Here is a 12089-nt window from a genome sequence, read left to right as displayed (position 1 = left end):
GGTTGTCCTCTTTGATGTCCGTCCTTTTATAGGCTTCCTCCTCAGTTATGTGTTCCTTTTTGTGTGACCATATCGATAAAGGCATGTTCTCTTCCCCTGACTTCTTGCTGTTATCTACAGTACTTAATTCATTATATGCTGTACCATTGTCAGCTTGTTTTGCTATTATAACTCATTGTAAAGGCCAGTACTGCTTTTATTATACCCTTGGTTCCGTTTCGCCTATCTGAATGAATTTTGGAGGACAGTTACGTATTTAGCTAAGTTTTGGTAGTCGGCTTTTGTGAGAAATCCTATGGTGGAGCTAAAATTTAAGAGAGTGCTATAAAATGGCAGCATTTTTAATTTTTGCTACCATAGGCATTTTTGATCTCCAGTACAGCAAAACTCACAGAACGGATTGCACCAAACTGGGCATGACTGTAGTATTTTACTTAGAAAAGACTCTTTTTGTTCTTTGCTCTAAATGTATTCTGTTGTCTTTTTCAAGATAGCCGAGTTAAAATGAGGTGTCAGGCAGATTTTGAATAGTTAATTTTAAACGTATGTTGACAATTGAAAAATAATTTTTTTATTTGTTTATAACTTAAGCACCACAAGGCTGCATGAAAGTTGCTTAACAATTCACAACTTTAACTAATAGATTTATGTAAATCATTCAAGAAGGATAAAACTAAAAGAGGATTCAAAAAGTGTTCATTAACTTTGGTGCATTGGATGAAAAGAAGAGTTTATAAACAGAAATTAGTGTCTGTCACATGTCTCTGAATTTATCATGCTTTTGCACCTGGTAATTTTTCTGCAGAGCAGACCTGCTGAAGCTGAAAGTTATCTGGAGAAAATTGTGGAGAAGCCAGTCATAGCCCTTCATCCAAGAATTCCGGATTCTCCACAACGTTTTGCAAAATGTAGTGGCCCACTAATGACCGGAACCTGTGCTCTCCTGTTGCCATCTCGAGATCTTTGCAGATTATTCAAAGGACTGAAATAAAGGGAGGATTAAAAAATGTGAATCACTAATAAGTTTGCGCTATTACTCACAAAAAATGAAGCCTCAAGTAGGTCGTGAAAATCATCCCTTCCCAACTGTGATAAAAAAACGCATTTAATGCTGCAAATCTCCATAGATGGCTCTTGCCTTACTGTTATTACATGGTTAGAAATGATAAACAAAGTCATCTAATCAACACAAGAGGGCATTCACATTAAATAGGCTTTATGAGAATCAGGTGTTCTGTTCTTGTGCCATAGCTCTGAGGGGATACATTTTAATTTCATAGATACTGTCACATGTCCCACATTTGGACTTATTCATTTTATAAAGTTCTTTTGTCCTTGAGAAATGCAAAATAGCAAGTTGGATTTGCAATGGCTTTAAAGGCTTGGATGCTATTTTGTGAAGGTCTATGGTGTACTCGAAACATTGGTGAACAAGCTATCAATTGGATAAACCAGCAATCTGTCGTTCTTTTACCTCTGGGATCTATGGTGTTTGTTTTGTTCCCCTCTTTTAGAAGTCATCGAAATGACTAAGCCCCAACATGTCTTGATGTTGGGAAAGTCACTCCTGGTCTTTTCCAAATCTTCAGAAACACTGACAATGGCTGAAACAGCCCTACGAGCTTCCTGGAATATCATCAGGTTCCCAACAGAAACAAGTGACTTGCACTGGGGAGAAGAAGGAACTAGAGAAGTACAACAAGGAATCCATAATTTTAAAGTTTTTCACTCAATCCCCCGGGGAGAAAAAACGATGAAAATGAGAAAGGTTGTTTTGAAAATGTGACCAGAAACTAAGCCGGGCCAAAGAGAACTGAACTCTCTAGGAATTTGACCATGACATACCATCTTCAGGGAAAGCATGAGTAGGAGTACTAGACGTTATTAGAAGAATGGAATCAAAGGAAACAAATACCTGCAAACCAGGATGCATAAAGACCCGAGATTGTTCATGAAGAGCTGATGAAAAAGCAGAAGAGAGCAATCTCCAAAATGAATATTGATGTGGAGAAAAGAATCCTAGGACTGGGAACTAAAATGTTTGAGAACTTCAAAAATAACATCAATAAAATGGTTTACAGTCAATAACTGGCCGTTTGGAATTACAATTAAAAAAATCATAAACTACAAAACAATGAAAGGTTCTAGTGAATGTCTCTTTACTCTAAGACCCTGGAAGTACGTACTCACTACAATGTTCAGTGGAGGACCTGGCTAAAAGCCGGGGCATGCAGCTAACCACCACTTTACATGGTCAAAACCTGTGCACAGTGTGAGTTGGCCAACCACAGTGTTTGGCCGTAGGGCCTGGCCAAAAGGCATCATCAGGACTGATAATTTAAATACCCAAGGTAGGAGTTGGCAGAGAGGGTTAAAGGTCACTAGTTCGTGACTGGGAGACCAGCAAGGACAAAATCAAGAAAAATATGCTTCATAAAGAAAGTCCAATGAGGATCTTCTCATGGTGGATAGGAGAAGGAGAAGTCTCTGTGATATGCAACCACAGCGGTACGCTGTCAAACCATCACATGGGATTAGGGGACAGATGTAGCAACACATTTTTTAATCACAAGCGCTGTGAATCGCAAAAAAACTGCTTTTGCGACGAAAAAATAAGAAAATGGTATGTACGTAAGAATACGCATCGCAAATTAAGTAATCGCTATATTAGAGATTCCTTAAGTTGCGAGAACAGCTTTTCTGCAAATTTTTTGCGATTTCTTATTTTGCGTGGTTCTTTATTAGCGAAATTTGCAATCTTGAAATCGCACAATAAGAAATCGCAAAGAGATGTATGAAAAATTCGCAAATTGCGAATTCATGGAAATCGCATTTTAAGAAATCGCAATTAACACCAACTACATGGAGGTGGTAACCAGGTTGAAAGTATGAAAAGGAACCCACAATGCAATGAAAAGTTTCAAAATGGCTGGACTTTACCTGATAGCCTGGAGGTTGCGTATCCAAGCCCTTGCACAAAGGAGACAGAGACAGGAGAGACTGAAGAGGACATCTATGACAAATGCAGACTTCACCCACACACTATTTTGGATCTCATTAATGAATTGAAACCTTTTTTAGAGCATCCAACATGCAGGACACAATCAATTCCTACCCATGTGCAGGTATTGTGCTCACTGCACCTTTTTGCTTCAGGGTCTTTTCAAAGCGTCATTGCTGAGGTTTGTGTGGTGTCCCAGAGTGCTCTTTCACGCTTTTTCCATGCCTTTCTGGATGCAATGGTGAACAGGCTTCAACATCACATCTACTTTTCAAACACCCAACAAGCCATGCAAGAAACAAAACTGGATTTTTACCAAATTGAACGTTTTCCCCATGTGATTTATTGCATTGATGGCACCCATATTGCCATCACTCCACCAGCAGCAGCCACAGAATATCCGTTTAGAAATAGGAAAAGCTACCATTCCCTCAACGTCCAGATTGCGTGCAATGCTAAATACATCATCAAAGATATTGTGGCAAAGTACCCAGGCAGCACACATGACTCCTTGATTTTCCGACATAGTGGAATTCATAGACGTCTGAGTGGTGGACAGTTTGAAGAGGGATACCTGCTAGGTAAATGAACCTCATACATCCATCCATCTATACATTAGTTAATTTTTATTGGAACACAGTCACTCTTCCTTTTCTTCCATGCAGGTGACGGTGCCTATGCAGTGCAAGACTTCATCCTAATGCCATATTTGAATCCATCAAATGCAAGTGAGCGAAGATGCAATAGGGCACACCGGTCAACGCGCGGCGTCATTGAACGCACATTTGGTATTTTAAAAGCCATTTCCGGGGCATACACAAATGTGGAGGTGCATTGCAGTACAGTCCTGAAACATGTACGATTGTAACTAGCTGCGCAATGCTACATAACATGGCTATGAGAAAAGGCACAGACATTGAAGTGAGTGACTCAGACACATCTGATGATGATGCCATACCTCCACCTAGAAGGGCAACAGCAGCAGTAGGAGCAGCGGCTGGCCGGCAAAGACGGTCTGAGGTAACACGAAATTACTTTTAGGTAAGACAAGTACTCTCACAACATATCTTTTTTATGCAAGTGATGTTTTTAATCACAAAAAAAACCTCACTACGGTTTTTAAACATGACATGGTACTGCACAGTCATGCTAATGTACTATAAATGTGAAAGGAAGCCATATGTGATAATGCTGTAAGGAGAAACAGGGCGGTGTTCACATTCCATGCTCTCCAACACAGGTGTACTTGTAGCATGTCTTTCACTTCTGTGCTGCATAAGTTGGAGTGGGGTTGTTGCTACTCCTGCTGGAGGTGTCCTCGCTGTCGGCTGAAGCCATTAGGGTGCTGGCACCAGAGTTTGCAGTTTGTAAAATCTCAACAGCAGATGTAACCTTGTCCAGGCCTTTGGCAATGTTTTGAGTGCATTCACTCATCTCCCTCTGCATATTTATGCTGCGCCTAGTGAAGTTGCATGTAACTGTACATCGCCGGTTAATGGCTTTAGTATACCCATGCATTCTGCAATGTGCACAATGAGCAGCCCTATTCCGAGATGACTCTGTGTGTTCAAGTGTTAAGCACAGTCTGTCTATTGAGGCTGCCATACACTTCATGCCCTCACCCATGCTTTGTTGGTTATTGTTCAATTTGGAAAGCTGTCTATTAATTGAACGTAGGGCCTTATCTTGCAGGCGCTGCACATGAAGCATATCTTGCTCTAAACAAGCAAAAACTGTGGGAGTTTCCGGATGACCACTGCTGCTCCTGGATCTATCCAAACTAAATGTACGTGGCCTTCTTTGCATTTGGGGTTGGTCTTGGCTATCCACAGTGACCACTGTGTCAAGGCCACTGTCTCTTGTACCCCCTTCAATGTTAAGGTCATCTTCCAAAGGAGGCAGAGGGGCCACATGTCTGTGCTTTCTACACACAATTGGAGTAGAGACAGTCTCATCACTACTTCCTCTTTCTGCACCAGAGACAACATGGAGTGGTGATTCATCGCCCTCTGTGTGCTCTGGGACTCCATTACACAGCAAGCAAGTTTGTTCAGCCTCCAAACAGTTTTCCAACTGCCACTGGGTGTGGCTCAAGCAAGCAGGTGCAGGTAATCACTCCCTCTTCCTTACTGTGATGTCATCAACCTGCTCCTGCATTGCAAATTCCCGTTTTTTGCGATGTCTTAATTTGCGAATTTGGCAGTGTAAGAAATCGCAAAGGATTCTGAGAAATGTTTGCAATTTTTTAAGAAATCTCTAAAAAATCGCAAAAACATACATACATCCCGTTTTGCGAATCTGCAATTGTGAATCGCAAAATATCGCAACTACAGAATCGCAAAACACAATCTTGATACATCTATCCCCAGGTAATTAATCCATAGTAATTAAGTCTGTAGTCATGGTGTCACATTTCAAAATCCATCACTGTTACCATCTGGAAAGAAGTTTGGTGGAGAAATCTGCTCTCAGTTAAGAACCGAGCACTTTGGTCACCTGGCATTTGATTCATTTTGCTGTAAGGAGAAACTAAAGAGGTGTTAGGGACTTTGAACTGAATTATTCTCCGTGTTATAGGCCAAGTCCTGCCGCCAACAACTGCTGCTCAGGGCCAAGGGTAAGAAGGGAAGGGAATGTTTTCAGGGATGTTGGATGTAATAGGTTATACAAAAAACTGAAATCTGTCAGTTATAGCTAGATTCAAATCCATAACATGCACAGCAGTTATGCAAACTTTAACTGCCACACCACATTAAATGTTTAAAAGCTCACACTAGTTCTCCTAATAGGCACCAACACATACTGAAATCATTACTAAAACCAATAACCATGAACTCCTTTAGTGTGTGTGGTAAGTAATTCATATCCTCTGCACTGCCTCTTTAATGTGGAAAACATGAATTCATGTCTTTGTACTAAGGGTAGGGAAAACCTCTAGTGTTTGCACCAGGGGGCTTTCTTTTTTAATGAACCCAATTGGGACTGTTGGGGAAGAGCTTACAAGCAGCCTCTGGTTTTGTTTTTTGTGAAGGAGGATCAATGTGCCATGAGTGCTGATGTCATTATTGTTGAAAGTGAAAGTAAAAGGAGCCTTTTGGTTCCTTCTGCTTTCACTCCATGAATCTGCCCGCCTATGCGAGACAAAGAGCCCATTGGCTAATAAGGAAATGATAAATTTGAGGTGGAGTGGCCTACAAACTAAAAAATAAGAAAATGGTATGTATGTAAGAATTTGCATCAACGTTTTTACCCCCTGGAGGGTCAGACTGGTGGTGTATAAATATAATACTGAGGGGCCTCAGGTTACATCACAATCTCTGAGTCCTGGGCAGTCTTTCTACCCCACTGGGCGGGGGCAGATTAGAGGATTTAACTCCGATCTGCCCGCACCTGGGGGCAGTGCTTAATTTGTAATGGAATGAGTGCTGGTGCCAAAATCTCTGCTCTGAAACCAGAGCTGGTGCAATTAAATGTAAGTGCACCATAGAGCAAGGCTGCATAGTCTTGAAATCACCTCAGGCCTCCACCACCAGACACTCCCTCTTCCTTATTTCTTACTTTTACAGGCTTTCTCCCTTTATGACATTTTTTCTGTCTTTCTCGTCCTCCGTCTTTCCACATTGTTTTTCCGTCTCTTGCTATCTGTTGCAGAACAATAAGTGGCAATCTCCAAAAAGAAATGCCAGTGCCTCCTACTGGTAACCACCAGCTCTTATTAAGACTGCTGGGGGCAGAAAGCAAACTAGACACCAGAGGAAATATATTAATAAGTGAATGGTAGGGCTGGCCCAACCTGGCATAAGGTAAATGTCTCTCCCACCCATTGCGTAGACAGACTTTCTGCCCCCTGGAGTGGACAGGTTGGGTATTTATCTCCAATCTACCTATTCACAGGGTGCAGGAAACCCACTAGACACCCATGGAAAATATGTAAAAGAAAGGAATGGATAGAGTGCCAGCCAATACCTGGCATTGGTCCACCTTCCCAATTGCATGACCTAGTCTATTGCTGCCCTTCTCCTGGAGGTTTGGTGATGTTTTCTCCAATCAGCCCAAACCAGAGGGGTAGAAAGCTCATTACCCAAAAGAGAAAATATATTTCTTTAAAAAGGGAATGGGTGGGCGACCAACATATCCTGACATCGGACCACCATCCCCCGCCCTGTGCCCTGTGCCCTGTTCCTAGTCAGTAATTCTACTGTGACATAGGCAGTTTTGCAGCTTACCCCATCCCATAAAGGCAGAAAGCCCTGTAGACATGGGGGAAAATATTTGATAAAGGATTATGGGAGGCGGCATGTCCCCAAACTTACCTAAACCTCCGAACCCAGGGCCCTAGAAAGTCTAGTGCCCAGAGTTGGGCCCAATGCCAACACTTGCCATCCTACCAGCAAATTCACATTTTAGACATCAATTTCTGGTGGACTTCGAACCCCTTTGGGAAGATTGGTAGATCTACTCAAAATACGCCCTCTTCAGGGGGGCAGAAAGCCTACTAAACACAAAGGATTGGGATCAGAAAAAGAAATTATTTTGTGGGCCACCTCTAATCTGGGGTGAAGATACGTTTATTTTTGGCATCAGAACCCTATTCTTGGATACGATAAAGTGTCTCTACCCTTCCCCCCACCCCAATGAGATAGGCAGAATGGAGGGATAATCCTCAATCGGCTATTTAAAAAACAGTAGAACAATTAAGACTGAATGAAAGATAAATGTACAACACGCTGCTACGTAAAATTACATTTGCATTAAATTGTAAATTACTTGAAATATATTAAGTAATATTTATTATTTATTTTTGAAACAACACTTTTTTTAAAAATCACCCACCCTAGCATTTTCTATTTATTTTTTTATAAATTTGGTTCTAAGTTGTGTTTTATTTAATTGTAATAGTTTTTTAACTTTTGTTAAACCAAGGTTTTAATATCATTTTTTCATTTTATTGCAAGCCTGGCCCTGCAGCTAACGCCATGCATGACCAATGGCCATGTATGGCATGGGGTTGGCTGCCTCAGTGTTGCTGCCTTCGGGGAGTTGGACACAGGGCCTGACTGCAAGTCAGGCCCTGCAGCCAACCCAATGCAGCGCACTGTGATAGGTCATGTATAGTCTGGGGTGGCCAACTTGCTAGGGGCTGCCTCTGTGTAGGTTGGCCACAGGGTCTGGCCCTGGGACAGGCCCTTTGGCAACCCACTGCTGTGCACGACCAAAGTCTTTGCACAGCATGGAGTTGGCTGCCCGTGGGGGGTTTGCGGCCAGGCCGTGTGGTCAACTTTCCACTATGCACGGCCAAAGGCCGTGCGCGGTGGCGGGTTGACTTGAAGTATAGTAAAAAATCATTATAATTAGGTGTGATAAAAATGTCTGGTTTTGTTCATAAAAACCTTAGAAATGCTTTGAAAAGAAACAAAGGTAAAAGTAACATTATATTCAGGTGAATATGTCTTTTAAAACATTTATGTTTTGAACTCAAAACACAGCAGAAATTCTCCAGTTATAGTTAGCATAGCTAACTATAACTTGCGCCTCACCATGCACTGCTTATGGCCTCACATATTACATCACTTATGACATGTTCTATTACATCATTTATGACATCACTTATGATATTTCAAATGACATTGATGACATCATTGATGACATAACTGATGATCTCATCCAAGCTTCTTTTGTACACATTACTCTATAAACTAGTATGGCATGAAAGTAAGTACAAAATAGCTCAGAATAATATGAAGCATCATTATTGTAATCACAGATACAACCCCCTTAGATGTTGTAGACATATGTTATCTGGCACTCAACCATATACCATACACTACATGAGTAGCCTAGTTCACATTAACAATCAACCACAGAAAAATTGGAAACCCTTATTGCACACTATGTTTAATCTGTATACAACTGTTCAGTGAAAGCCAAATTACTCAAGATACTCAATGTATGTTCCAGAATTAATGGCCAACTATGAACAGCCTTTATCTGTATTAAAGCCCTCATGGTCACCAAACCTACACTGGGAAATGAAGTTGATATGAGTAGAAAAGTGGGGACTGTAAACAGTATTTACTGTATGGAGAGAGTTTATTCTGCACCACACTGTTTGCAGACAGTGAAACTCTCAAGGGAAATACACCACAGAGCATTAAAATCTACCTACTAAGAATAGTGTACATACTATGCAAGACTTGTTCAAAGAGACACACTTTGACTAAGATTACCAAGGTCTGAAGGTGCTAAAAAGTCACTCTACTAGCAGCCTTAATACTGTGCTGAAAGCTTCACGGGTAGCTCCTTATGTGAAGCTAAACAATCACATGTACATATGCTAGTCCCTGGTGTACACAGTCTTCTATGTTATGAAGAAATGGTTGTGCTGAGACAATTCTGTATAAATACTCAAGGCTGCTTATGATACTTAATATCTACTATGCAGAATCTTTGCCCTGTTGAAAACTTTTTCTGCAGAACTAAAAAACTTGTGTGGAACATACCGGATAAAAGTTGTCAACTATCACCTGCACACGGAGCTACTCCTGAATAAAAAAATTTATAACCTGTTCAGTACTTCTACACACCTTTAATGCATTAGGAGCACATGTGTTTTGTAAACACTTACACACATTAGCTTTACACAGACTGTACACAATTAGGTAGAAAAGTAATATGATAGTTGCACACCACTATCTAAACTAGTATAAAACAAACTAACACACTTTTTGGAAGATATAATCAGTGATGTCCTCGATGATGTCATTTGAGATGGCCTAAGTCTTTGCTTGACATGGAACTTTAGAAAACTGAGCAAAAAAGTTAACTCATTGTGGGTAAAGGTAAATCTTCTAGAACAAAACCCCTTTGAATTACTGGCTGGTGAATGAAAAGGACTGTTTACATTGATGGCGTGGGGATTTTTATATCATAGGGGCCGATTACGATTTTCCGCCCGTCATCGCAGCTGCAAAAGGGACCACCAGCCATAGGTGCGGCGGTCTCGCTATATGAATTAGGATGCGCCCGCCACTCTGGCGGGTGCATCTTGTATTTTAACATTGCGGCGGGTGGCAGCACCCGCCACAATGTAAAAATACATGTTGTGCTTTTGTATGTACACCGTGACAGGCACTTTGCGGTGCCTGCCACCTTGTACATGCAAACGCAGGGGGGTACCATAGGTACCCCCACGTGCAGCACTCCCCCCACCCACCGCCCGGGGACTTCAACGGGCCCCCGAAGGCATTCTCTACCTGTATTTTTGCGGCGGGATCTCTGCCAAAAAAGACAGGCATCGCAATGCCCATGGCGGTGCCTGCACGGCACCGCTGCCATTGCCCCATTGTACTGTGTCCCGCAAGGCGGGTGGAAAAGGACCGCCTTGCGGGACCATGGCGGACGGTCTTTCCATCCGCCGCGGTACTATTTCCATTCCCACCACCATCCTAATTTGGTGGTGGGAATATTCAGGTTGATGGCGGGTGGTCCGCCACCGCCGGGCCGGCAGGCCTCACCACCGGCCCGGCGGTGGCGGACTCCCCGCCATCGTAATCGACCCCTTAGTCTTTGGGTGTAATCAATAAATAACCACTGCCACTGGTCATTTAGGCTTTGTCGATGAAGAGAGTTTAAAATTGGCAATCATTTATATCTATCCTTTAATATCAGCAATTCTTTTGACATTCATAAAGTCAAAAAAGAACATATGTGAGAGTTAACAAGTTTTATCAATAATTCTAATAAGTTCAAATTATTTTATTCAGTAAGTAATAACCTTCAGTCATTGTCATTACATATTCAAATAATCTATTTCCAAACAAGGTAAGGCACAATACTAGTAAAAATTATAGTCAATCTAGAAATAGGGTAACAAGCGTATTCCATAAAGGAATATCCCTAAACCTAAGGAAAGTCTCTCATGAAGAGAGAAAGAGTCTCATAAGACCCAGGGCGAGATCTCCAACACAACCTACTCTAGGAACACACGCTAATAAAAACTGTATTAAAATACACAATGAAGCATCTGTTACATTCCCCATTCTTGATGTCCATTTGGATTTTTGAAAACCCCGAGAGCAGTTAAACTCCCTAATTACTCATGCCTTCACAATAGACCACAGAAATAAGTTCTTGAAAAGATACTTCGTCCACATCTGACGGTTCAGACAGGTCTTCCAATGAGTCATGCTTCTTGTTATCTCCTCTCCTCCCTGTGAGAACCACACTATCAGTTGTCCAACATATACCAAATGCAAATTCACTAGCTAACAGATGATGTCTGAAAATTTTAGCACCTCCAGTAATTGAGGAAAACATCTTGCCCAAAACAAAAGTTCAAAATAAAAAAACAGGCCTTTCAATATCAATTTATAAATTGCTGTTATTATGTCAGCAATAGTCAAGCTTCCTTAAAACTAAACACTGTGTATTCTATTTATGGGTTTACAATGACTAAGTATGACTACCCACTACAAACTTGCATTTATTATGTGCGCATTACTGTGTATAGAATGTTGCACCTTTCAATTAAATGCGTTTTTATTTTCAAACTAAGAACATTTGTGTTAGCAACCTCAACAGTGAATAAGGTGACAAATTAATGTGCAACTACCATGATACCCCAAAAGGTTGCATTTTCAAGGGGATGATAGTGATACAGTGTGCCAGAAGTAACAAAATAATTTCACAGTGTTATTGATGTGTATCATTTCCTAAACCTGTGCCTAAATGTGTACATCATTTCAGTGAAGTATCATAATTGTGGAAGGTTGAGAAGGTAAGCAGCAATGTGCCAGTGTTTTAAAGGATGGAGCTCAGAAGGTTGGGTTCCAAGCCATTGTGATGTCACCATAGACCTCCGTGAGAATAACTTGGTAAGAGCAACACTTCTTTGAGTTTGTGACATTATAGATTTGGGAATAGGCAGACATCACTGCGTCTAAGGATCTAATTTTCTGGGGATTGAGTACCTGCTTTTTTAATGAATTGTACAAAGGGGAAAGAATGAAATTGCTAAAGCGCATTCATGTTGTTATAGAATACTACAGCTACATCTCACTTATGGACAAGCTGTACTATCTGTCTGGAT

Source organism: Lissotriton helveticus, chromosome 5_1, assembly GCF_964261635.1.
Source record: "Lissotriton helveticus chromosome 5_1, aLisHel1.1, whole genome shotgun sequence".
Classification (NCBI taxonomy): Eukaryota; Metazoa; Chordata; class Amphibia; order Caudata; family Salamandridae; genus Lissotriton; species Lissotriton helveticus.
Note: the sequence above shows the minus strand (reverse complement) of the source record.